The sequence below is a fragment of the Cetorhinus maximus genome, chromosome 3 (genome assembly GCF_964194155.1).
Source record: "Cetorhinus maximus chromosome 3, sCetMax3.hap1.1, whole genome shotgun sequence".
In the NCBI taxonomy this organism is placed as follows: Eukaryota; Metazoa; Chordata; class Chondrichthyes; order Lamniformes; family Cetorhinidae; genus Cetorhinus; species Cetorhinus maximus.
The window spans coordinates 182452161-182477754 of record NC_135881.1 but is presented as its reverse complement, the minus strand read 5'-3'; the positions used below and the strand labels follow the sequence as shown (position 1 = coordinate 182477754).

The 25594-nt window shown below is 44.5% G+C and overlaps 1 protein-coding gene across 7 annotated transcripts in view; it reads right to left on the bottom strand.

Moving 5' to 3' along the window:
- LOC144679077 (catenin delta-2-like) overlaps positions 1-25594 on the bottom strand; it is a 1449546-nt gene that overhangs the window by 398029 nt on the left and 1025923 nt on the right. The gene's annotated exons all lie outside the window — the stretch shown is intronic.

Genomic DNA, 25594 nt, shown 5'->3' with positions numbered 1-25594 from the left:
TCACACACCATCTGCACGTCCTTGGAGTGGAATCCCTTCCTATTGATGAAGGCAGCCGGCTGACCTGCTGGCGCCTTGATGGCCGGATGTGTGCAGTCGGTGGCACCCTGGACACGGGGGAAGCCAGCAGTCACTGCAAAGCCTCTGGCTCGCTCTGTCTGGCTGGGCCTTGTCCGTACGGTAATGAATGAAAGTCAATGCGCGCCTGAACAGAGCATCTGTCACCAGTTTGATGCCACTATGGACAGCTGATTGGGACACTCCTTAAAGATCCCCCACTGAGCCCTGGAAAGAGCCGGAAGCATAGAAGTTGAGGGCCACTGTGACCTTCAGCACCATTGACATGGGGTGTCCACCCACACAGTCAGAGCTGATCTCAGGGCCGATCCTTTGACAGATGAAAGTCACTGTCTCCCGTGAGTGACTCCATCGGCATTGCACCTCAGACATATTGAGGTTCCTGCATTGCCGCCTGTAAACACTGGCAGCAGGATATTGGTGTCTTCTGCAGCCCCTTCCGCCTTGGAGTTCCTGCTGGCCCTGTGCCCCTTGTGCCTGCGCCTCTCCTCCCGCAGGTCATGCCCTTGCAAGCTGAATAGGGACACCTGGCCTCCTCCCCCTTCAGGCCCTCTCTTCCTCCTCAGAGGAGGTGCCTCCAGCAGAGACCACAATCCCCATTAGCAGGGTAAGGGAAGCTGTCGGATATCCACACGGTCTGAATCCTCTGGGGGCCTGGAAAACAACACTGAGTCCTGAACTAAAGCCTCTAAAATATTTGAATGCAGCTATGAAGTGAAATGAAGCTGTCCTGTTCACAGAAGCAGCTAGCAGCAAGTGATATCCTGCATTCCTCACTAATCGCTTTGACAAGGCCACTGACCCCTCTTATCCTGCCTGTAGATGAGGTTTTGCAAATTGTGGCCTACCCACCTGCCCGTTTTGCCCATGCGACAGCCTAAAAATCGCACGGGCTACATAAAGTCGGAGACAATTGGTGTCTCAAGGGCCTTAACTGGCCACTTATTTAATGGCGGGCGCGCCTCCATCTCCATCGCGCGCGCGCCTAGTGAAATATCACGAGAGTGCGCGTTGATGTTGGGACCCTCGGCCGATGTCAACGTGCTTTCTTTAACTCTCGAGTGGATCGGGCGCGCACCTGCCTGCCAAGCTAGAAATTCTGCCCAGGGCCTTAGTTCAAAGGGCAGAGGTGAGAAGTGGTGTCCCACAAGGATCAGTGCTTGGTTCACTGTTGCTCATAATTTATATTAACAGCCTAGACTTTGGGATCATCAACGCAATTTCTAAAATTACGGATGACACAAAATTTGGGTGGGGGTTGGTGGGGAAAGTAGTCAATACTGAGGGGGACTGCAACAAATCACAAGAAGATAGGAATAAACCTGCAGAAAGTGCATATATTTGGCAGGTGAATTTGAACATAGGTAAACGTGATGTAATAGATTTTGGCAAGAATAATAAGGATATTGCACATTACTTAGAAAATAAATGGGTAAGAGGAGCAAAGATTTTTGGGAATACAAATATACAAATCATTAAAAGCAGCAACACAGGTAAACAAGTCCATAAAAACAAACAAACCAAGCACTAGGCTTTATTTTGGTGGGATAGATTTGAAAAGTAAAGAGGTTATGCTAAGCTTGGATTGAATCCTGGTCCGACAGCACTTAGGTTCCTGTGTAAAATTCTGGTAGCAATATTTTAATAAACGGTATGGGGGCACTAGAAAGGGTGCAAAAAAGATTTACCAGAAATGTGTGGGTATACAAATCTGGGTCTCTTTGCTCTTCAAAAGAGAAGGCTGAAGGCCTTGAGAAAACTCAATGGAGGTCTTTAAAACTTGGAAAGATTTTGATAAAGTGAACACGGAGGGAATGCTTCCATGGGCAGAATTTAACAGAGGGTGGAGTTTTCCCACCCCACCATCTGAACAGGCAGCGTCAATGCTGGCTGCCCTGCAGCCATTTAACACTCTGAAGAACATTTAATGGCTGGAGGCGAGACTTCCACCCCTCACGCGGGAGGACGTCCCGCCTCAGAGAGCTGCTGGACAACCAGGTTGTCCAGCAGCTCTGTGGTCCCAGAAACACGACCAGGGGCAGTGCAGGCAGCCCCCAGGTTCTAACTCCTGGAACCAGGTTGGACGAAAGTGTGGGGAGTCTTGTGGCAGGGATGGGACATGTCCCCCTACCCCATTTCCCACTTGAGGCCCGAGCAGGGTGATCTGCTGCGCTTCCCCTCCGTCTCTGCCCTCCTCCCGCCAGCCTAAAAGTTGAAACCAGGTGGGAAACTTGCCAGTGGAGGCTGGACGGGGTGGGTCATAAAGTTTTGCCACACTTGTGACTACATGCTATCAATATAAGGTCATCAGCAAGAAATGTAATCAGGAATTCAGAAGAAACATTTTTACCCAGAGTGTGGTGAGAATGTGGAACTCAATACTACAAGGAATGGTGAAGCGAATAGTATAGATTTATTTAAGGAGATGCTTTTCAAGCATATGAGAAGGAAATAGAGGGTTATGCTGATAGAGTTAGATGAGGAAAGATAGGAGGAGGATCAATTGGACCATAAATGACAGCATGGACAGGTTGGGCCAAATAACCCTGTTTCTGCATTGTACCTTTTATGTTTTTTTTAATTGACTCAGGGGATGTGGGCTTCGCTGGCTGGGCCAGCATTTATTGCCTATCCCTAGTTGCCCTTGAGAAGGTGGTGGCGAGCTACCTTCTTGAACCGCTGCAGTCCATGTGGTGTAGTGCTGTTAGGAAGGGAGTTCCAGGATTTTGACTCAGCAACCGTGAAGGTACGGTGATATATTTCCAAGTGAGTGATTTAGAGGGGAACTTCCAGGTGGTGGTGTTCCCATCTATCTGCTGCCCTGATCTTTCTAGATGGTAGCGGTTGTGGGTTTGGAAGGTGCTGCCGAAGGAGTCTTGGTGAATTCCAATGTAATGTCTCATTAATGCAGCAATCCCTCAGCACTGCTTTAGGAATGCCAGCTTAGATTATGTGCTCAAATCTTTGGAGTGGGACCTGAGCCCCAACCATCTGTCTCAGAGATGAGCATGCTATCACTGAGCTATGACTGACACTTGCAACCTATGAAGGGAGAAAATAATCAAGTTACTCGTCTATTGTGCTTACCTGCAATGTAACTATTGACCATATATGGTATTTGGTTTTTTCTTAATATCGAGTCTTGCTGGCCTATATAATCTCACCTCAGCTAAAACACTCTGGGCAGAATTTTTCCCGCATCGGGCGGGCTTGGCGGGAGCGAGCAGGGGTGGTCGTGGAGCTGACCGTTGTCCACGATCGGCTCCGCACCGCTATTTTACGCGGGCAGGCCAATTAAGGCCTGTCCAGCGTAATACGCGAGCAGTAGTGCTGAGTGTTACCCATGTGGGCGGGGGGAGGAGGGAGAGTCCAGTGCTCTTTCGTGCATGCGCGAGAAAGAGCGCTTCAATCTCCCTCAATAGGCCTTTTAAATATCGGTGGGTGCGCAGTTGACTCCAGCGCATGCCCACCGAATGAAACATCGCAAGACAGCGTGAAGATGTCGGGACGCAAGCCCGACGTTATCGCGCATTATTTTATGCGCTGGCGTTTCGGGTCTGCCCCCGCACGCCGACCGAAAAATCCTGGCCTCTGTTTTACACCACAGGGAAATACTTTTCAAAAAATGACCAGGGCAGGGCACTGCGAATTTAAATAAGCGTTGGTGAAGCCCAAAAAGAGCTGCGATCAATCATATACCGAAAACAACATATTTACGTGGAGCCTTTAACGTAGTAAAGATAATGCCAAGGCTCTTCAGAGAGCTGTAATCAGGCATAACTTCATTAAAAAAAACTCCCATGGCTGTATTAAAATAATTTGGCACTTCTGTGGGTACTTTGCTCAGACAATGATGCTTGGTCAATGTACCAAAACAAGTTGGTCCATTCCTGTGGGCGAACCTGGTTTTTAACACCATATATATCGTGGCAAGGACCCAATAACAGGAAACATCCTGTCAAAACTTCATTAATGCTGCATGATGTGTACAATTATTTTAATTTTGGGCACGGGTTGCACTGTGTGACCTATTAAATGGCAATCTCCTCAATGCACTTTCTAATGCCCCTTTTCTTCCTTGCTGAGATTAGTTACAGAGGGAGTGAGCTGAATTAATATCAGCAAGTGAAGGTCAGTAAAACAGCTTTAGCTGTTTAGGTTAATTAAGTTCCCTCGCAGTGTTTGATAGTAACCCCTTCAACCTAGTTTTGTCCTCAAAGCGTTATCAGTTTATAAACTAACCGTGTTAGAAAATAGAGATAAGTAAAAGGATGGCAATAGTGCAGTACAATTCTTTAAAGGGACAGTGTTTGATCAGAAACGAAATCTGCTTGATTCCTGGGCACACCACCCGGCTCCAGGTCAGTGGGATTGAGGAGTCACCTTCAGTAGTCTAAGACACTGGCTGGGATTTTCCGGTCCCGCTTGTCAGCGGGATGTTCTGGTCCTGCTGAAGCCAATGGACTTCTGGCTGACTCGACGCATCCGCCACAGCGGGCTGTAATAGCTAGTAAAGAAAACCGGATGTTTTCTCACAACACCAACTTACACTTGACGAAATAAAACGTTCCAAGGTGCTTCAAAGGAACTTAAATCAATGAATGATGGTCACTAAGTCAAAGAAGGATAAATTAGGTCAGGTAACCAAACACTTGGGCCAGGATTTTCCGTTCGTCGGGCGGGCGGTCGAGGCGGGCAGGCCCGGGGGGGGCAGCCAGGGAAAGGTCCGTCACCCGCGATCGGCACCCCCCACCGTGAATTCATGCTGGCTGACCAATTAACGGCCAGCCAGCATGAAGCGCGCGTGCTGCAATGTTCAGCGCTGCCGGGGTTGGAGCTGGCTGACCAATTAACGGCCAGCCAGCATGAAGCGCGCGTGCTGCAATGTAGAGCGCTGCCGGGGTTGGAGCTGGCTGACCAATTAACGGCCAGCCAGCATGAAGCGCGCGTGCTGCAATGTTCAGTGCTGCAATGTTCAGCGCTGCCGGGGTTGGGGGCGGGAGGAGGGCGAGCGTGGAAGTCGGCGCATGCGCACAGGAGCGCGCGCTGGAAGCTCCCTGAGGGAAAAGAGCTGCCTCAGGGAGCTGAAGAATTGGAGAAACAAAAATAAAGATTTAAGAGATGCTTTAAACGTGTCCCCGCATGTGACTCAGTCGTACGAAGAGGGACCTGTTTGAAATGAAGTTCAATTTTTTTTTTGCTTTTTAAAAAAAAAATTGCCATTGGAAACCTCATCCCGCTCGTGGATGAAGTTTCATAAAAAATGCAAAGGCCGCCTGGCCTATTCGCCCGCCCGCCCGCCAGCCGAACAGTTGAGTGGGCAGCGAGAAACGCAAATTAATTGCCTGCTTAAGGGCCTTAATAGGCCTCTTAATTGTCGGCAGGCGTGCTGCCGACTTTTGCGCCTGCTTGCCGACCAAAAGATCGTGCGTGATTTTGTGCCTGATCGGGTCGGGTGCTCGTCCACCCGACGAAAGTAAAATTCTGCCCTTGGTTAAAGAGGTAGGTTTTAAGCAAAATCTTAAAGGAGGAGAGACGGAGAGGTGATGAGAGTCGTGGAGAGAATTACTGAGCTTGGGGCTGAGCTGGCTGAAGGTATGGCTGCTAATGGTGTGGTGAAGAGGCTGGGAGATGTCAGAGTTGGAGGAACAAAGAGTTCTCTGTGAGACTGCAGAAGGCTACACAGAAAAGGAGGAACGAGGCCATGGAAGGGCATGGGGTATTTGAGTGGGCATAGGGTGGCATGCGGATCTGAAGGGACATGGAGAGGGCATTGTGGGTTGACGGGGGGGGTGGGGTGCTGTGAGGTTTAGGTGGCATATAAACAACATTGGGAGCTGGCTGTTATCTCTGAGAGCTGAGGCGGGCCTTCTCAGCATCCCATCTCTGCACCCGCACACTTCCTGCTCTCCATCAACTGTACTGCGAACCCAAACCCTGCGTAAAAAAGCAAAAATCCCGGGCAAAGTCAGTCATGAGTTGGGTGTGCACTTTGGAAGTTGGGAAATGGACCGACTCGCTTTTGGCACACTTGACACTTCAGGGCGAAAGGAAACCAAGAGCCTGACAATTAAAGTGTACCTGCTTAGAGAATTTTATACCCTCACCTATTCGACTTGTCCCTACATATTGTACAACCGTGCAGCATTGCATACTAGCCGATTACATAATTTCTTTAATTGGTTGGCCAAGCTTAGTGATGCTTTCACTTCGGAAAGGAAATCATTCCCGGGTGCAAGCTTGAAGCATTGTGCTTCGATTATACATATATCCTTGAATTCTAAATTTAAGAGTATATGAATATTTTTAGCAGTAGGATCAGGACCTTTTATGGTGCTCTGAAACTGACCCATTAGGAATCAACTTTGTAACTGGCAACAGTTCTCTAAAGAATGGAGAATCAAACAGTGTGAAGCTTCATTGCACTTTAACTACTTGATGTACATGTAGCAGCAACAAGCATTTTACAAGCTTGTAAAGAATAACAAAGGGCGAAAAAAGGTCGACATATGTAAAGACACAATAGTGGGTTGAATGCCATCTCAATGTTCAGCTATTTAAGTCAACAGAAGAGTAATAAATGCTTCTTGCTCCTTCCTGTGCTAAAGAAGGCGAATAACTAATTGATACTGCGGGGCCTTTATTTCATTGTACCCAAATCAAAAACAACGTTAAATTAAAGGGAGAGATTTTGCACAACAGCAAAATACTACACTAATATTATTAAATTTGATCTGCCCACACCTTGCTCAACTCATTCTGCAGAGTCTGAGCTGACTCTTCCAATTTTACTGCCCTCTCCAGGGGTGGTATTTTATGGTCCCAACACGGCAAGGGCAGGGCCATAAAATGCGGCAAGCCACTCAAAAGTCCATTCACCTCGGTGGGACTATAAAATCCCGCCAGCGTAAAATTATGGCCCTAGTTTGGGATCACTTGCAAGTTTGACCACATTACATTGAGTTTCTAACTTGGTAACGCTCCCACCCGACTTTCTTGCCAGGATAGGGGGGAGGGGGGCTGCAATAGAAAATGTGGTGCCCTGTAAAATCCAGCCCATGGTCTGATGGATGTGCTATCGACAAAGAAAGCATATTGTGGCAAATACTATGTCCCAGTAAGCAGGGGTACAGTGTTGTGTTCTCTGTTCAGTCATGTTCTCATGACTTAGTTATTGAGCAGATAAAGGTCCATTTTGATTCATAGAGGACACGAGGTCCATTTGTATTATCTTTTGCTCATAATGCCTTGAAATATTGGAAACTTGTGACCAGCTTCCTCTTATGCTTTTGGCGGTGTTGTAATCAGCCTCCTATACACTTGTTGCAAGTGTCCAAAAAGGTTGCCTTTGGTGTCCTGTCAATTGAGCACTCGCCTAATTCAGCAAGGGCATGCTCTGCAATAGCACATAAGCAATAGGAACAGGAGTTGACCATATGGCCCCTCGAGTCTGCTCCGTCATTCAGTATGATCATGGCTGATTTCCTGTCTCAACTCCACTTTGCCAGAGCTCAAGGAGCACAGTGTCACTGAATCCAGCCTGAGCTTAACCTGTAACGTTAAAAGAGATTGATCAATGACTGTATTGATTGACTGGTCCCAATACCCTCACCTTGAATTCTGCCTCACCAGGTATCATCACCAACAGAGAGAGATCTTTTCCACACTGTCCTCAGTGGCATCAGAAAAATGGAAAAAAAAAATCAATAGCAATTATGTGTACAGGTACTGGGCTGAGATATGTTATCAACACGCTTCCATATGAGTTACAATTTCATCAGCTCCGCCAGATGACCTAACGCCCGAGGTCCGATGTTCTGGTTGCTTCTTAACTCAGCTATTACTTTTTTTTTTTAAAAAGCCAGCTTTTGCTTTATTATCCCATTACATGGCTGTCCAGATCCATATTCTGTAGCAGTCTAATCCTTTATTAGAAGAGATTACACCACTGCCGCACAAACAGGAGCAAAGCTGTCACCTCCACGAGAATACATAATCAAATCCTAGCCACTTGCTTCCTGCCATGGACCCAGAGACAAGCCATAAACACAACTGTACCTAGGGACTGGTCACAAGCACAAAGGTGCCAGGAACTGATTATAAGTACAACTGTACCCAGGAGTGATGACAGGTGCAATTGCACCCAGGAACTGGTCATAGGCTGAAACTGTCACCTGTACAATCATTGAATTGTTACATGAAACTGATTAGTAACGCTTGATGGTTATTTATAATGAGTTGCCGTAATTGTCCAATACAAGGTAGCAGAGCTAAAAACTGGTTCAAATATCACCAATGTTAGTGTTAGTATGCACAACAGAGACATAAGGGGGAGAATTTTCTCCCCGTTGGGGGGGTTGAGCGGGAGTGGGCGCGATCGGCTGCGCTCCGCCATTTTGCGCGGGGGGGCCAATTAAGGCCCGCCCAGCGTGACACGCACCCGGAAGCGCTCAGCGCTCCCTGTGTTTTTCTCTTTATTGGAATTTTTGAAAATGAAACTAATCTGCCTCAGGGAGATTTCTGCGCTCTTTCGAGCGCATGCGCGAAAGAGCGCAGAAATCTCCCTGAGGCAGATTAGTTTCATTTTCAAAAATTCCAATAAAGAGAAAAAAAAATTATACATGTCAGTGAGCTTTAATAAAAAAAATGATTTAATTTATAAACCCTTCATGAAACCTCAACCCACCCGTGGATGAGGTTTCATGATAAATGCGAAGGCCGCCTGGGCTCTTCGCCTGCCCGCCAACCTTAAGGTTGGAGGGGCAGCTCAGTTAATAACTTCAATTAGTTTTTAAATGGCCTTAATAGGCCTTTGAGAGTTCGGTGGGTGCGCAGCCGAGTCTGCTGCGTGCCTGTCAAACTGAAGATCTGAATGATGCGCGGTGACGTCGGGACACATGCCCGACGTCACCATGTGTCATTTTACACTTCGGTGAGCGAGGCCCGCCTCCGCACACTGACCCGAAGATTCTAGCCAATGAGATAAAAATAAACTTTTTTAGGAAAAGGAGAAATAATTAAATCATAGACACAAGAGGAAAATTGAACTTTACTCTGCCTTGCAGCCTTCTGATGCTCATATTGATCCCATCATTTCTCCAAAGATATATCCTGCAGTGGCATTTACAGAGGCTGTGGCTGGGGCATTGCTTTATCAACGAGGTCACTATCAGTTTCATGAATTTCAGGCAATTTCAGACCAGTGCATGAAACAAACACTAAATTTTTATAAAGGAAGCAGCAGAGCTGGTATATTGGAAGTTTCAATTCACCGTGTTTGCTTTTTCTCTCCTTCGTCTGTTAACTGCTGCTGAGTTACCGTCCCAGGTATGCGAGCAGCAGTTGTACCACTCTTGCCATAGAATCGAACAAAGTTTATAGGTTCAAGCCTTACTCCAATGACTAAAGCTGCAAGCATATAATCTCGGCTGACATTTCAATGCAGTATTGAGGGAGTGCCATAGTGTCACAGGTGCCATCTTTAAGGCGTGACATTAATCTTCCACCTTCTCAAGTGCGCATCAAAGAACTTATGTCACTATTTCGTAAAAGATCAGGGAAGTTCTCCCTGTTATCCTCGTCAATGCTTATCCCTCAAACAGCATCACTGAAACAGATGATCCGGTCATTATCACATTGTAGGACCTTGCTGTGCATAAATTTACTGTTGCCACTCCCGCATTAAATTTGAAGAGTCCTCCATGCGCTTGTGCTCAGTGCATAGGCATGTTTCAGAAGCTACTGTCAGAACTTTTAGTACATTATACACTGAATAACAACAAGGGACATGTCAAACACCTGTCCTCCAATTGTTTTGCAAAGCAATTCAAGTATATTCATAGGATGGATTTCACCTCTTCTCTCTGGTGATTAGTGATGATGTAGAGTCTGCAGGAAGTAACATCACCCTCTTTAAAACAGTACTCTCGTTTGCAACTGCCTCCAGCAATTTCTATTCCTGTCCTATTGTTTTTGCTTTAAATGGGGTTAACAAATGAAAAAAGCCGTTAAGATTCACATTAAGTTACGATGAGTCATGCAGGGTAGAAAAACTGACATTGTCTGTTTGGCTGCTTCAGAACCCACACTACCGGTAAAGAGAAACATAAAGCCTGTGGATCTGTGCAACCTACTCTCTAGCTCTGTTTCAGCTTTGTTGTGTTATCCTCTGGACTAATTGCATCCCTCCAGAAGAGCTCATAAAAAAAAAACACTGCAATAATTGCGGCAAGCTTTTCCAGGGGCAAATTCCTTGGGTCATTGGGCGGGCACGGCAGGTGGGCCCAGGAGCAGCCGGGAAACGGTCTGCTGCTCACCATCTGCCCCCGGCTGCAATTTCACACTGGTTGGCCAATTAACAGGGGTGGGGGGGGGGTGGTTGCGGGAGGAGGGCAAGCGCTGAAGTCTGCGCAGGTGCTGGGCAGCGCACATTGAAAGCTTCCTGAAGGCAGAGAGCTGCCTCAGGGAGCTGAAGAATTTCACAATCAAAAATAAAGGTTTGGAAAGTCTGAAAAAAATGACCCCACATAGGACTCACTCACATGAACGTATACATAATAAAAATTATGTCAGAGCATTTTATTTTTAATTAATGTCGGAAACCTCATCCCACCCGTGGACGAGGATTCTTCAAAAATGCGAGAGGCTGCCTGGCCAATTCGCTCACCCACCAACTGTAAGGTCAGACGGGCAGCGAAAAATCTCTCTTAGTTAATGCTTTAATGGCCCTAATAGGCCTCTTGATTGTCGACGGGCACGCTGCCGGCTCTCGCGCCGACCGAAATGTCGCGCGACCACGTGAAGAGGTCGGGACGCTCGCCCGGCGTCATCATGCACTATTTTACACCCAATTGGGTCGGATCAGCGCTCACCCGCGGGACGCAAAATTCTGCCCCGGCTGTGTTTATTTGCAACACAAATGAGTTGAGCCAGACTTCTGATTGGTCCCCTGGGAGGTACAATACCAGGGTCGGCAACCTCAGACCCTTATGCAGCTGTTAGGGCTTAAGGGCATCAATTGGCCATTTAAATCACTCACTGAAGGGGGATTTTGGTAACCCAGAATTGTGAAACCCAGCGTGTGCAGATTAGACTGGGTAAGTGCGCTCTGAATTTGGTGGATTCATTTGGATAGCTAGGGCACCCCTTTGGAGATGTAAGGTACCTCTTGGAATATGGTCCTGGGAAACCACTGGGAGTGGTAAGGCACCCTTTGGGAGTGGTAAGGCACCCTTTGGGATTCTTAAAAGTAAGCATGATTGTACGTAAAAAGTGCACAAACTAATTGGATCTGCCTAAGCTGTCAAAGAACTGTTTTTTGTTTTAATAATTTTTAAAATTAAATTCAACAAAGTGTCAAAGCGCAGAGGCAGGCCATCTGCCCAACCTGCCTCTGCACCTGGCAGCCTCTGCATTCATACCAGCAGCGGGCCTGGCTTCTAATCCAGCCCGCACCCTGGAACGAAAATTGGAATCATGGGTCTCCATTTTTGAGTTCAACAATTTTAGATCATGAACTCTTTCCTCCATCCCCACCCCCTTTCCGACCCCCCTTTTTTCCAATAATTTATATAGATTTTTCTTTTCCCACCTACTTCCATTATTTTTAAATGTATTTCCATCCATTGTTTTATCTCTACCTTTTAGCCTATTTCGATCCCTTCCCCCCCACCCCACCCCCACTAGGGCTATCTGTACCTTGCTCGTCCTGCTTTCTACTCTTAATGTCACCTATTAGCACATTCTTTAGATAATATCACCACCTTCAACACCTCTTTGTCCTTTTGTCTATGGCATCTTTTGGCTATCTCCACCTATCATTGGCCCTCTATCCAGCTCTACTTGTCCCACCCCCTCTTAAACCAGCTTACATTTCACCTCTTTTCTATTTTTCCTTAGTTCTGTTGAAGAGTCATACGAACTCGAAACCTTAACTGTATTCCTCTCCACAGATGCTGTCAGACCTGCTGAGTTTTTCCAGGTATTTTTATTTTTGTTTTGGATTTCCAGCATCCGCTGTTTTTTGCTTTTATCTCCCTTTTAAAGGTTGGGTTCGCAGAGCCGGGAATTCTCCCATCTCTACGTACCCAGCCTGGGCGAAAATCTGGGCCAAAGTTGATCTCTAGGATGCTGAAGGAAATATCAATAAGGCCCTGATTCCAGGAGTGCCAAAGGACATTGTGGACATTGAGAGAAAACAAGTGAGCTATGACTCAATCCAGGCTTGTTGTTAGAGGAACCCATTGACAAACCACCAGCCCCGGAGGTGTAATTACAATTAAAGGTCTTTGAAAGTTAAGCAAAAGCTAATGTTAGAGGGAGACACAACTTCACTGCAACTGAATCCACCTTTCACCTTGTAGCAGTGCCAGTATGACTGTGCTTTCCCTCACACTTTCATACCTCGATGCAGTCTCACAGGTTTCCTATGAAGAAGCTGATCTGGCTACAAAAGAAAGAAGGCTGAGACATATAGCCTTCTAGGGGTGGGATAGCTGAAAGATTAGTCATTTTTTATAGATGATTTCTTCCTTTTACAAGATATTAGGGGGGAAACTAGGGGAGATCAGAGAAGAAAGACTTACATTTTTTTGGAACCTTTCATGGCTTCAGGTTGTCCCCAAATGCCTCATGGCCGATTAAGCACTTTCTAACAGTAGTTACTGTAGTAATGCCGGAAACGCGGCAGCTAATTTGCACACAGGAGTTTTCTGATGTGGCTTTAAACCAGGGTCAGTGGGCACCAAGGGAGAAGGCATACGTGGTTCTTTCTCATCCCTTCCACAGCACATTAGGGCTCCTGTGAAGCTGTTGGATTGTCATTTTAAAAAACCCCAACTAGTTCACCAATGTCCCTCAGGATAGGAAATCAGCCTTCCTTACCCGGCTGGGTCTGTATCCTGACCCACCTCAACATGGTTGACTCTTAACTGCCCAGCAAGCCACTTAGTTATATCAAACTGCTACCAATGGTTCAAAAAGGTGGCACACCACCATTTTCTTAGCAGCAATTCTAGAGATGGGCAATAAATGATGACCTTGCCAGTGACACTGACATCCTGGGAATATTTTTTTTAATTCAAAAGAATAATTTTACTCCTTATGCTATTTAATAAAATGGAACTGGAATATTTTTGGCGACCAGTTGGAGAATGATATATTAGCTAATCTAATCTAATTATATATTTCTTGAGTATTGCTAAAACAAAGTGACATGCTGTCAAAGCTTTTCATCTTATATTCATCAGGACAGATGCAAGAATACCAAATTTCAAAGGGAACAACAATTTATACTGCATGAGAAAAAGGGTGCTGATTGGTTGGCAAGTGGATTGTGCCAAACAGTACATCCCTTCTGCTATTTGCAACAGGTAGAGTACTGACTGTACTCAAGCAGCCTATGCTTGCAAAACTCAGAACATAGTGCCCAACATTAGATGTGATTCCGTGATTCAACAGGACTTACTGAACAATCTTGAGTGCTAAAATTAAACTAACAACCAATTTAAGATTATCAATTGGGCTTATTTACAAAGTGGCTCTTATACACTTGTTATATTCATATGCAGGGCCCTGTCCTCTACAAACAGCAAGAACATGCTCAGCCATTGCATCTTTTTCAACTAAACAAGAGCTTTGGGGAACAACTGCTCCTTGGTGCATTCCCCATGGCAACACCTCAACCAATCAGCACTCTTTTTCTCATGCTGCATAAATTGTTGTTCTCTTTGAAATTTGGTATTCTTGCATCTGTCCTGATCAGTGTATAACAAAGAGCTTTGAGAACATATCTCTTTTTTCAGCAATACTCAAGTCTGTACTACCAAACGACTATTTATATATTTGTTATGAAATATGATAATGGCATACAGATTCTTCTACCTTAATAAGCACTTTATGAAGACACAGTTTGATAGGGTTGACATAAAGAATGTGTTTCCACTTGTTTGGGGAAACCAGAATTAGGGGTTGTAAATATAGGCTAGTTACTAATAAACCTAATGGAGAACTCAGAAGAAATTTTCTTTTTGCAAATAGTGGCGAGAATATGGAACTTGTTGTCACAAGGAGTAACTGAGGTGAATAGCATATAAGACACATTTAAACAGAACACAGATAAGAGCATGAGGAAGAGAGGAATTGAGGGACATGGTGATAGATTTAGATGAAAAGAGCTGGGTGCAACTTATGTGGAGTATAAATGGCAGAATCAGTCAACTGAGCTAAATGACCTGTTTTTGTGCTGTAGACACTGCGTAATTCTATGTAATTTAACTTGACTATGCATAATGTAGAAGAATAGAAACAGAGTGGAAATTATTGTGGCCCAAAGCTGTATGGATTTTAAAATAAATATCTAAAATTTTAACACATTAGTGATGGATTCGCTAACCTAGTCTGTCCTTGCCCCTTGATCATCTTGCCTTGGTAGAGGTGTCAGCTAATTGACTAGCCTGTTCTGATCTTGTCTGTCACTGGGACTGTCACTGACTGGGAATGAGTGAGGTGTGGAACCTTGTGTGGCCAAGCGACACAAAATGTCAAGTCTATGCAGGACAGCCTGTGTTTGAGGATAAAGGGGGTGAATTACTGTTTGCAGGACAAATTGTTTGCTGCATTGCCTACATTACAATAGTGGTTAGACTTCAAAAGTACTTCATTAGCTGTAAGGAATATAGGTTAAGGGCAGAAAGCAGGGGCAACTTTTTTTTAAGGCTTCTGAAGCTATAGAATGCACAACAGACGTTAGTGATTTAAGCAGAGGCTGTGTCAACATTTAAGAATAGGTTAGGTAAGATAATTGAGGGAAGGGACAGTGAAGGGATTTGGGGTTAGGCTGCCCACGTGGCATTAGGACTACTACTTGTGTGAAGGATGGGCCATCTGGGTCAAAAGGCTTACTTTCATGTTACAATTCCTATGTAATTCTTTATGGCTGTTTCAATTTAAAATAGATCATTAAAACATTGGTTCAACATTTCCAATTGTGCCAGCAGTACACTTCTCTTAACCCGTTCCTTGCCTAATGCCAATTACTTTCTCAGCAACTGATGTCATCACACACTTGAGGTCAAACAGATCTGCCAAAATGCTATTTTCCTAAAGACAGTTCCATTTGTTAATAAAAAAACTTAAAATAAAACTCTCTTTACTTCACTATCTAGTGAGGTAAAATGTCCAAATAGGATAAATAGAAAGCTGCCATCATCTGGTTGGAGTACTGTCAAAAAATGGGAAGGCATTGCACTAAGAATGTAACAATGACAGCAAATTCAGGACAGAAATGTTTTCTGATAGAATTTGATTCAATAATAGGATTGAACTGTGATGTGATCTGGATTAGCAACAGGAAAGCGTCAAATCATAATAGGTAAGGTGGAGGAGCACTGTGACATGATCCTGCCAAAAGAGTTCCTAAACAGTGTCCAATATTACCAAGTTATTTTGCTGACTGAAAGACCTAGCAGCAGGGAGGAGGCAGCAGAATGGAGCAGTCGAGCCAGAATGGCAGGAAAAGCAACTGCAACATGACTGAACAGCTGACCTGAAGTAGTGGTGCGGTGACTAGTATTCATTAGCTACACATATTTAAAAAGCAGTTCTCCCCCCCAACCCTTTGATCTGAACACTACATTAATTAATTATCACTCTTAAATGAATTAGGAAGGGGAGTTAATGGTTAGTCAACAAATCACTACTTAGCAATAAGTAAGTTGAACATTAAAATGTAAGGACAAGAGTAGAGGAATTTCTCAAGAAGCAGACTCTGACACCCTATCATTTCAATGATTGGTCTCAAACCCACAATCCTGTCTTCTTGCCATATCCATCTGCTGTATTTCCCCTTCTCCAGAAACACACTCAGTCATCTCTCGAACACCTCTACACTGTTTCTTTGGGCAGGACGGGCGGGCCCCACCGACTCGGCGGCAGGCGGGCAGCCGATCGCCACTGCCGAAATGGGCCCCGCCGCCATTTTTAGTGGGCGGGCCAATTAAGGCCCACCCAGCGGGCCGCCCGACAGGAAGCGCTATGCGCTTCCTGTGCGGGCAGGGGGTGGATTCCCCTACTGCCAGAGTGCGCTCTTTCGAAACTGCGCACATCTCCCTGAGACTAAGTGCTGCCTCAGGGAGAGTGCTGAAAGTTTTTGAAAGTTTAAAAATAGAAAAATAAAAAAATCATTAACATGTCCCCCTCATGTGACAATGTCACACGAGATGGGACATGTTAATAAATATCACAGAAACTTTATTAAAGTTTTTAAAACCCTATATGAAACCTCATCACACCGGTGGATGGGGTTTCATGTTTTTTCTATTCCCCGCCGGGGCTCCTGGCCTGCCCGCCAACCTTAAGGTTGGATGGGCAGGGCCTTCAATTGATTTAACTACCCTGTCGATGGCCTCAATTGGCCATTGACAGGTCGGCGGGTGGACAGCTGATCGCGCTGTCCCCCCCCCCCCCCCGCCTTCCTGAATATTTAAATGGGGCAGGATGACGTCATCCCGTGTCATTTTCCCGTCAGCAAGCGGGCCCCGCCCCCAGCTCGCCGACGGAAACATTCTGCCCTTTCAATAGCGTTCAGATTAATTTATTCCTTTTGTCTATTGCTTTTCGTATGAAATAATTCAACTTCACTCTCTGATTTCCCTAAATTTTAAATGCCACCCCTACAGTATGAACAAAATGTCAACTTCATCAATTCTTTTTATAATCCTAAACTTTGAAAATCCCCTCCCCAAACCCCTCTTCTCCTTGAAGATGCTGCTTAAAACCTATCTCTTTGACCAAATGTTTAGTTGCCTGGCTCAGTGTCTGATCGCACTCTTTTGAACCATGATTATACCATGCTAAAGATGCTGTAGGAATGCAAGTTGGTGTTACTAGAATGTAGAGGAGAGTATGCTGGGGCAGATTGCTAGCCACCATTAGAGAAAGAGTCAAAATAAGAATGACTGTGAACAGGGTAACGTGACTGCATGTAAGTACTTCTTGGCCTCATGAATTGAATAGTCATGTTATGGGACAAAACTGTGATAATCCCTGGTAACAAGCTCCATGTCTGCGGTAGCAAGAGCCTCCGTTGTTTGTGCTTAATACTTTTTATTCTCTCCTGCGATATATATTCCAGTTCTTCATCGTGTTCTGGCCAATATTTATCCCTTTACCAACATCACTGAAACAAAATAGAATATTTGGCCATTGTCACATTGCTATTTGTGGGACCTTGCTGTGTGTAAATTGATGGTTGTGTTTCCTACATTACAACAACAATTATACTTCAATTGCCTTTCAAGCACTTTGGAACATCCTGAGGTCATGAAAGTATTTTATAAACGCATGTCTATCTTTTTATTTTGCTTTACATCTTGGGCTTAACCTTTTTTTACTATTGCTTTTCCAGCTCTCTGCTCAAATAATGGAAACTGTCAAAACGTGGAAGGGGGTGTCCGGGAAAGGAATCAATGTACTCCTTAGCAATGAAAGAAAACAGGATTAAAGATAGAAATCAGAATATGGCCACAAAACACAACACTAAGCAGCTTGTTAGGTTAAAACGCTTAATTAAAGGAAAGAAAGAAGAAAATTCCAATAGCTTTAATGCTATCATCCCTAGCCAGGAAATTAGATTAAATACTGTACTGCCCAGTCAGTCAAATCACTGTAAAATCTAATTAACAGTTAGCTCTAATAGAACCGTCCAGTTAATGCAGAGTGTCCGAACAGATGGGCCCCATTAAACTGTTGAAGGATCATTATTTAGTACACCAGTTATTATCTGTGTTTGTTTCAGCATCACAGTGTGTCAGCTGATAATTTACAAAACCCATCAGCCCAGGCAGACAGAATTCCTTCTGGACCTGCTGGCAGTCTTAAAGTTAACTTAACTTGACTTTGTTCAGTAATTTTGAAGTGGAATTCTGCAGGGTATTAATTATGTGTTCTCTAATATTCATTGGTGACATGATGCAGCATCTTTTCAATACTACAAGTGTATGGTTTTATGGATGTAGAAGGTGTATCATTGTTCCATGCGACAAGCGTTTGACAATCATCGAGGCATCAACTGAGGACAAATGCCCAAGGTATTCACACTGTAATCAAGACCCTTCCGGCCTGTGTTTCATTTGCTTCACCTTGTGTGAGTTGTTGCTCAGTGTGTAGCATTCTTCACTTTGAGCCAGAGCATGATGGGTTCAAGGACAACTCCAGAGATTTAGCTCATAATCCAGGCTGCTGTATTATAAGGGTACCTGGCATAGTATCTGGGAAACAGTACCACCACAATGTGATCTAAAGATACACATGACCTGAGACTAGGGTCAGTTGTAAACTGGACAGAGACCTGTGTAGAAGCAAGCATGGAGTTAGCACATAGCTTGGATTATACCCTGTATATATGTAGATAGTCATATAATATCAATAAACATGAAATGTTCAACCATACAAGACTCAAAACCTTTTCATGAGACCTACGTAACATACAACATACAACATGGTGGCAGCTAATGGAAAAACCCAGAACCTCAGATAAGCTGGAACAGAAATTCAAAAGCTGGAAAATTAAAGGAGCAGCATTCTGGCCTGACTGAAAGCACCTGAAGTGAAGACACAGAGGAGGGTCACATAAAAGAAACTCCATTGCAGAAGTGGAAGCAGAAAGGCAGAAGTAAAAACTCTACTGTGCAGCGGAAGACTCCACAAGATCTCATAGAGGCCCATTGCGAATGCCTACAGAGCGCAGAGTCAAAGGACTGAGCAGGGGTGAGAAAAAATTCAGTTCTGAGCCAGGACTAATCTAAAAGGCATCAGTGCTGTAAAAAAATGTCACAGCAGCCAGTTTCCGAAAGCACCATGGCTAGCCTGGGTTCAGAGTCGGCACCATACTATGTGGCAGCCGAGCTTGTTATAGGGGAAAAAAAAAAGGAAGCGGAAGGTTTAAAAAAACCTCAGCCAAAGCCAGGAATCCACTGTAAAATACACAAAAATCCTCCGATATCGCAGGAAAAGCCCCAAATCATCGATTTAATAAACCACTGCAAAAAACTAAACCCCAAAGAGGTCAGGACTGCCACTGCCGCGGGAGACCACCAAAACATGGCAAGTGCAGGAAGACTCTTTGAAAAATGTGCCACTGTGGCACCATCTTTAAAATCTGCACAGCATTTAAAGCTGTACTCAGCTGAACTTTAAAGAGACCATGGACAACAAATCAACTTTACTAGACCAACTAGAGCTGATCCAAGGGCCAGACAAGCACAAAATTGGGGACTTTGGTGGAAAAGATTCTTAAGATACATAATAACTTCAGGATTAGATAAAAAGACAGAAGCTGAACAAGTGAATACACTACTTTATTCAGTAGGTGTTATCAATGATGGTGATATTAAGAAATAAAATAATCCTCAGATAAATTTGAAGTCTAAAATCATTTGATACACATTTTAATCTAAGAAGCAACAAAATTTTGGAAAGAGGGAAATTCAACAAACGTGTGCAGTGGCCTGGAGGGCCAGTTTTATAAACAAATTATACAGATTGGCTGAAGGCTGTAACTATGGTGAGCTTAAGCCAGAACTCATAAGGGACATAATTGTTGTCAGAGTGGCTGATAATGCCCTTTCAGGCATGGTACAGGCCAAGGAAGACCTGACTCTAGAAAAGGCCATGCAAATGCACCGATCCATTTTACATGGCAAAAGCAAACTGTGGTACAAAGCAACCCCAACTGTCCAGCTAGTAAAGCAACAAAGAGGCAGAGAGATGCCAAACCAAAGAAGGCAATAGCCAAACAAACCACAAGGGGGTAGGTGGCCATGTCAGTGCTGTGGAGCCGACTGACCTCACAGGCGAGAGCAATGTCCAGCAATTTCAGTGCAGCGTTGCAACTACAACTACCTGGGAGACTTCGAAAAGCTATGCACAGCTATGACACCCAGACGGGAAGAAGATTCCAAGACAATCTATGAAATTGAGCTACCATGCCAGGAAGAGACTCAAACATGCTTCTTGGGTGAGGTCAAGGATCCTGGATTCTCTTTTTGGAATGCAGACATCTCAGTAAACAATCACCTCACCAACTTCAAAAAAGCCAGTGTTATGGTCCTCTTGGATAATGAACAGTGGCTCAGAGACCCCTGGCTATGAATGACATACACACTATTGGAGGAATTCAATTTCAGATCATAGGCATGATCCTCAAACCACTAAGGTATGTTGACAAGCAGATGTTCGAAATCATGCATGCCATTCAACACCAATCTTTCTCTCTCTTGAGCAGAGATGCCCGTGTTGCCCTTAAACTTCTTTAAATGGCAGAATACATCAAGACAACCTCTGACATCAGCTACACAGAACTGCAAGTTCCCAAGAGGCCCACCAGTAAAGAGACTCTCAACTGTGACTTCAGCTCTGAATTGTCTTCACTCTCAGCAGTGCTGGTTTGTCTAATTTCTTTGCAGGTGGCAGAAGCTCCTCTTTGGTCAGACCAGCCAAACCTTCAGGTAATTACCACTGTACCTCGAGTGGAAGACGTACAGGAAAATGACCAGCAACAGAAGATTGAGGCCCAACCCCTGTAGAGGCTAGAGTTCACAGGTTTGGGGGATGCTGTTGAAGAAGCCATAGTGATTCGTTGCAGTGCATTTTGTAGATGGTACACATTGTAGCCATTGTGTGCTGGTAGTGGAGGGGTTGGATGTTGAAGGTGGTGAATGGGGTGCCTATCAAGCAGGCTGCTCTGTCCTGAATAGCGTGAAGCTTCTTGAGTGTTGTTAGAGCTGCACTCACCTAGGCAAGTGAAGAGTATTCCATCACACTCCTGACTTGTGCTTTGTAGATAGCGGACAGGCTTTGGGGGTCAGGAGGTGAACCACATGCAACAGAATTTCCAGCCTCTGAGCTGCTCTTTCAGCCACGGTATTTCTTTGGCTGGTTCAGTTAAGTTTCTAGTCAGTACTGACCACAGGATGTTGAAAATGGGGGTTTGGTAATGATCATAATACTGAATGTCAAGGGAGGTGGTTAAACACCCTCTTATTGGAGAAGGTGATTTCCTGGCACTTGTGTGAAGTGAATGTTACCTGTCACTATCAGCCCAAGCCTGAATGTTGTCCAGGTCTTGTTGCATGCGGACACAATCTGCTTCATATTTGAGGAGTTGTAAATGGAACAAAACACTGTGCAATCATCAGCGAATATCCCCACGACTGTCTTATAACAGAGGGAATTTGATTGATTAACGGCTGAATGTGGTTGGGCCAAGGATATTGCCCTGTGGAACTCCTGTTGTGATGATTGACCTCCAACAACCACAAGCACCTTCCTTTGTGCTGGGTGTAATTACAGCCTGTGGGGAGTTTTTCACCTAGTTCCCACTGATTTCAACTTTACTGGAGATACATTAGTTCAAATGCTACCTTGATGCCTGGGGCCATCGCTCTTACCTCACCTCTGGCATTCAGCTCTTTTGTCCATGTTTGGACTGTAATGAGATCTGGAGTCGTCCTGGCAGAACCCAAATTAAGCAGCAATGAGCAAGTTACTGGTGACTAGGAACTAATTGAAGAGACTACTGACAACACCTTCCATTACTTTGCTGATGATTGAGAGCAGTAGTTGGCTAGACTGGATTTGTCCTACTTTTTGCGATCAGGACATAACTGGTCAAATTTCCACTTTGTTGGATAGATGTTGTAATTGTACTGAAACAGATTAGCTAGAGGCATGGCTAATTCTGGAGCACAAGTTTTCAGCATCTACAGCCAGCATGTTGTCAGGACCCATAGCCTTTACTATACTCAGTGTGCTCAACTAGTTCTTTGTGTCATGTAGTGAGAATCAAATTGGCTTAAGACTGGTCTCTGTGATGGTAGGGCTCATAAGGCAGAGGGTGAGATGGATCATCTCCTCAGCAATTCTGGCTGGAGGAAGTCGCAATTTCTTGAGCTTCATCTGTTACACTCACATGCTGGGCCCCATCATCATTGAGGATGGGGATATTTGTGGAAGCTCCTCCTCCTTTTAAGTTGGTTAATTATTCATCAACATTCATAACTGGATGTGTCAGGGCTCCAGAGTTTTGATCTGATCCATTGATTGTGGGATTATGTGGCTTTGTCTAAAGCATGCTGCTCCCATTGCTAATATGCATACAGTCCTCCATTGTAGATTCACCAGGTTGACAGCTTCTTTTTAACTATGCCTGGTGCTGCTCCTGGTATTTTCGCCTGCACTCCTCATTGAATCAAGGTTGACCCCTTGGCTTGATGGTAATGGTAGAGTGAGGGAGGTTTTTTGTGGTATGTGGGTGATTTGTTTAAGTGCACAGATTCTTCAGGTTTTTTTTTTGCGTGGTCGCACAATCATGGTAACTGAAAGGGGCTGACTTGTGCACAACCAGGGTGGGAACTTTCCGGTTGCTACGCGGGCATACAGCTTAGAGGGAACATTGATGATGGCCAACAGCGCCTCACGGATGCCAGTTTTGAGCTGCTAGTTCTGTTCTGAATCTATTCTATCAATACTGTCATGGATAGATTTGTCTTCAATAGGTGGATAGGTGAGGATGAGGACAAGTAGGTCTTTCCTTTGTATATGGTCTCTCACCACCTGCCTAGTCTGGCAGATATGTCCTTGAGGACTTGGCCAGCTCAATCACTAGAGGTTCTACTGAGCCAGTCTTGAAGATGGACAGTGAAGTACCCCACCCAGAGTGCATTATGTGCCCTTTCTACCTTTTGTGCTTCTTGCAAGTGGTGTTCACCATGGAGGAGTCCTGTTTTAGCAGCTGGAAATGGGCTGTAGGTGGTAATCAAGATTACCACCCCTGAAAGAAGTTTCTTTGCCCATGTTTGACCTGCTGTCCTGAGACTTCATGGGATCCAGAACCAACATTGAAGACTCCCAATGTAACTCACTCATCATAATACACCACCACGCCGTCAACTTGGGTGGGTCAGTCCTGCCAGTGGGCCAAGACATTCCCAGAGATGGTGATGGAAGAATTCGGGACATTGGCTAAAAGGTATGATTCTGTGAGCATGACTATGTCAGCCTGTTACTTGACTAGTCAGTGGGACAGCTCTCCCAATTTTGGCAAAGGTCCGCATATGTTGGTGAGGGGGGGTTTTCAGAGGTGACTGTGCCTTAGTCCAGTGCCTAAATTTACACCGGATGGTCCACTCAGTTTTATTCTTATGATAGACTATGTAGCTATTTGATACAACTGAGTGGCTTTTTAGACCATTTTAGAGGGGAGTTGTGTCTGAAGTCACATGTAGGCCAGATCAGGTAAGGACAGCACATTTCTATCCCTAAAGCACGTTAATGTGTGCAGCTCCAACAATACTCAAAAGGTTCAACTCCATCGAGGACAAAGCAGCCAGTTTGATCGGCACTCCACCATTGCCTTAAACATTCACACTCTCCAACTGAAGTACAGTTACAGCAGTGTGTACTATCTACAAGATGTACTGCAGCAACTCACCAAGGCCTGTTCAACAGCACCTTCTAAACTCATGTCCTCCACCGCCTAGAAGAACAAAAGCAGCAGATGCATGAGAACACCACCACCTGCAAGTTCCCCTCCAAGTCACATGCCACCATGACTTGGAAATGTATCAGTGATCTTTCATTGTTGCTGGGTCAAAATCCTGAAACTCCCTACCTAACACCACCCTGGGAGTACCTTCACTACACAGACATGCAGAGATTAAAGATGGCGGCTCATCAATTGGGGAAATTAGGGACTGGAAATAAATGCTGGCTTTGCTAGTGACAACCAGATCCTGTGAGAAAATAAAAATTTAGGATTGCCAACTCTGGTTGGACACACTCCTGGAAATTTTGTCACATGACTGTCTGCCTTCAACCACTCTGCTCAGTCAAATAGCCTTTTTTCCAACCTCCAATATAGTTATGAATAATAAGCAGAAGAATTCAATAAGAATGAATAAAACACAGGTTTTTTTTTACTGCCCCAATGATTTTCCTCCTGGGCTTGCAGCAATGTCCAAGAGATTCATATTTAATTCCCGAAGATTCCAGGACAATCCTGGAGGGTAGGCAACCTTAGAAAGGGCTGTATCTATTGTGCACATGATAGTTTGGTGCAGTGAACTCTCGATGATTTTGTGTTGCACCATTAAGAAATGACTGCTGAACTGCCACACACTCCCTTATCTCAAACACCACCCATACTGAGGCAACAGTTGCTGAATTTTAATGTCAAATTAAAGGAAGTTCTAATTTTACATGGGAGGTTTTGGGATTCAAAAAAAAAATGACATAGGGAAGCAGAATACACGGGAGCTCAATGCAGTCAAGAAATGTTATAGAATACTAAGGCAATGTGTTAGAGGGATTTATTTGGAAGCCCTTAAAATATTCAAGTGCAATATTCAAGCAAGCAAGTTTCACAATGTACTGCTCTCTTCATTTGATATTTTCCTGCATTGCACGGAGAACAGAAAATGATAAAAAAAAGAGTCTTCAAAACTGATGTGACAAGATTTCTTTCCCTCCACCCCATACTGAAAATAAAATCAACTTCACAAAAACAGGAATTCATCTCAATTACAAAGCAAAATGAACTGTGTTCATACGGCATATGGCCTGCTATCAAAACGGCAGATACATTTCTTTCAAGCACTAACCAAGCAGGGTGAATGCAAAGTCGGCTCAAGAATTAAATCTTCAGTTTCCCTCCCCCTAAGAGAATCCTTGCAAGATTTTAGAATTTCAACACCCGCCCCGTCAAACACACCACGCTGGGGCAGAGAAACCTCTTTAGCAACTTCGATGATTTATCATAAGAATGAAACCTTGAAACAAACCTTGAACCAAAAGTGGTTCTTATTAATAAACCCAGTTTGTCGCTGCAATAACGTTTGTCCGTTTGAAAAAAAGAAGCAACTTGAAGCAAAACCCAAGGAGGACATTGTGTGCATGGAGACGGAAACTTTACAGACGTAATAGAACAGTTTGGAACTTTCCTGGGCAGCATGCAAATCTAGTCTATGCATGTCTAATTCAATGCCTTTTCACAGGCATCTGACTTGAGGAAAAGTGACAGCACTGAGTTCTGAGCCAAAACTGAGAGACAAGACAAATGTTTTGCACTGGAAACTTTGTCCTTTATCTGGAAGCTCCAAAGATCTCACCACATTGTTAGTACAGTTTAACTAATACACTTAATGCTTCTGAATACAAAGGCATTCACCTTGTATTGATAAAACCTGAACGCAGATCAGAAGCCAAACAGCTTCAGCCCTTACAATTCATATGAGCAAAGGCAGCAATCCCTTGCCAACAGAGAAAGGTTAATTTAAAAAAGAGCTGCTTCAGAGATGGCCCAGTGGTAGTACCACATAATGACGTCCACTTTTGAACACGGTTATGCAGTGGAATAATTTGCAGCAAGTCCCTTGCATATACCTAATGAAATTTCCAGTGTGCAGTTTGGCAACTGAGGGTGTAACAAGACCAGCAAACCTGTTGTCAATTTAATGCAGTA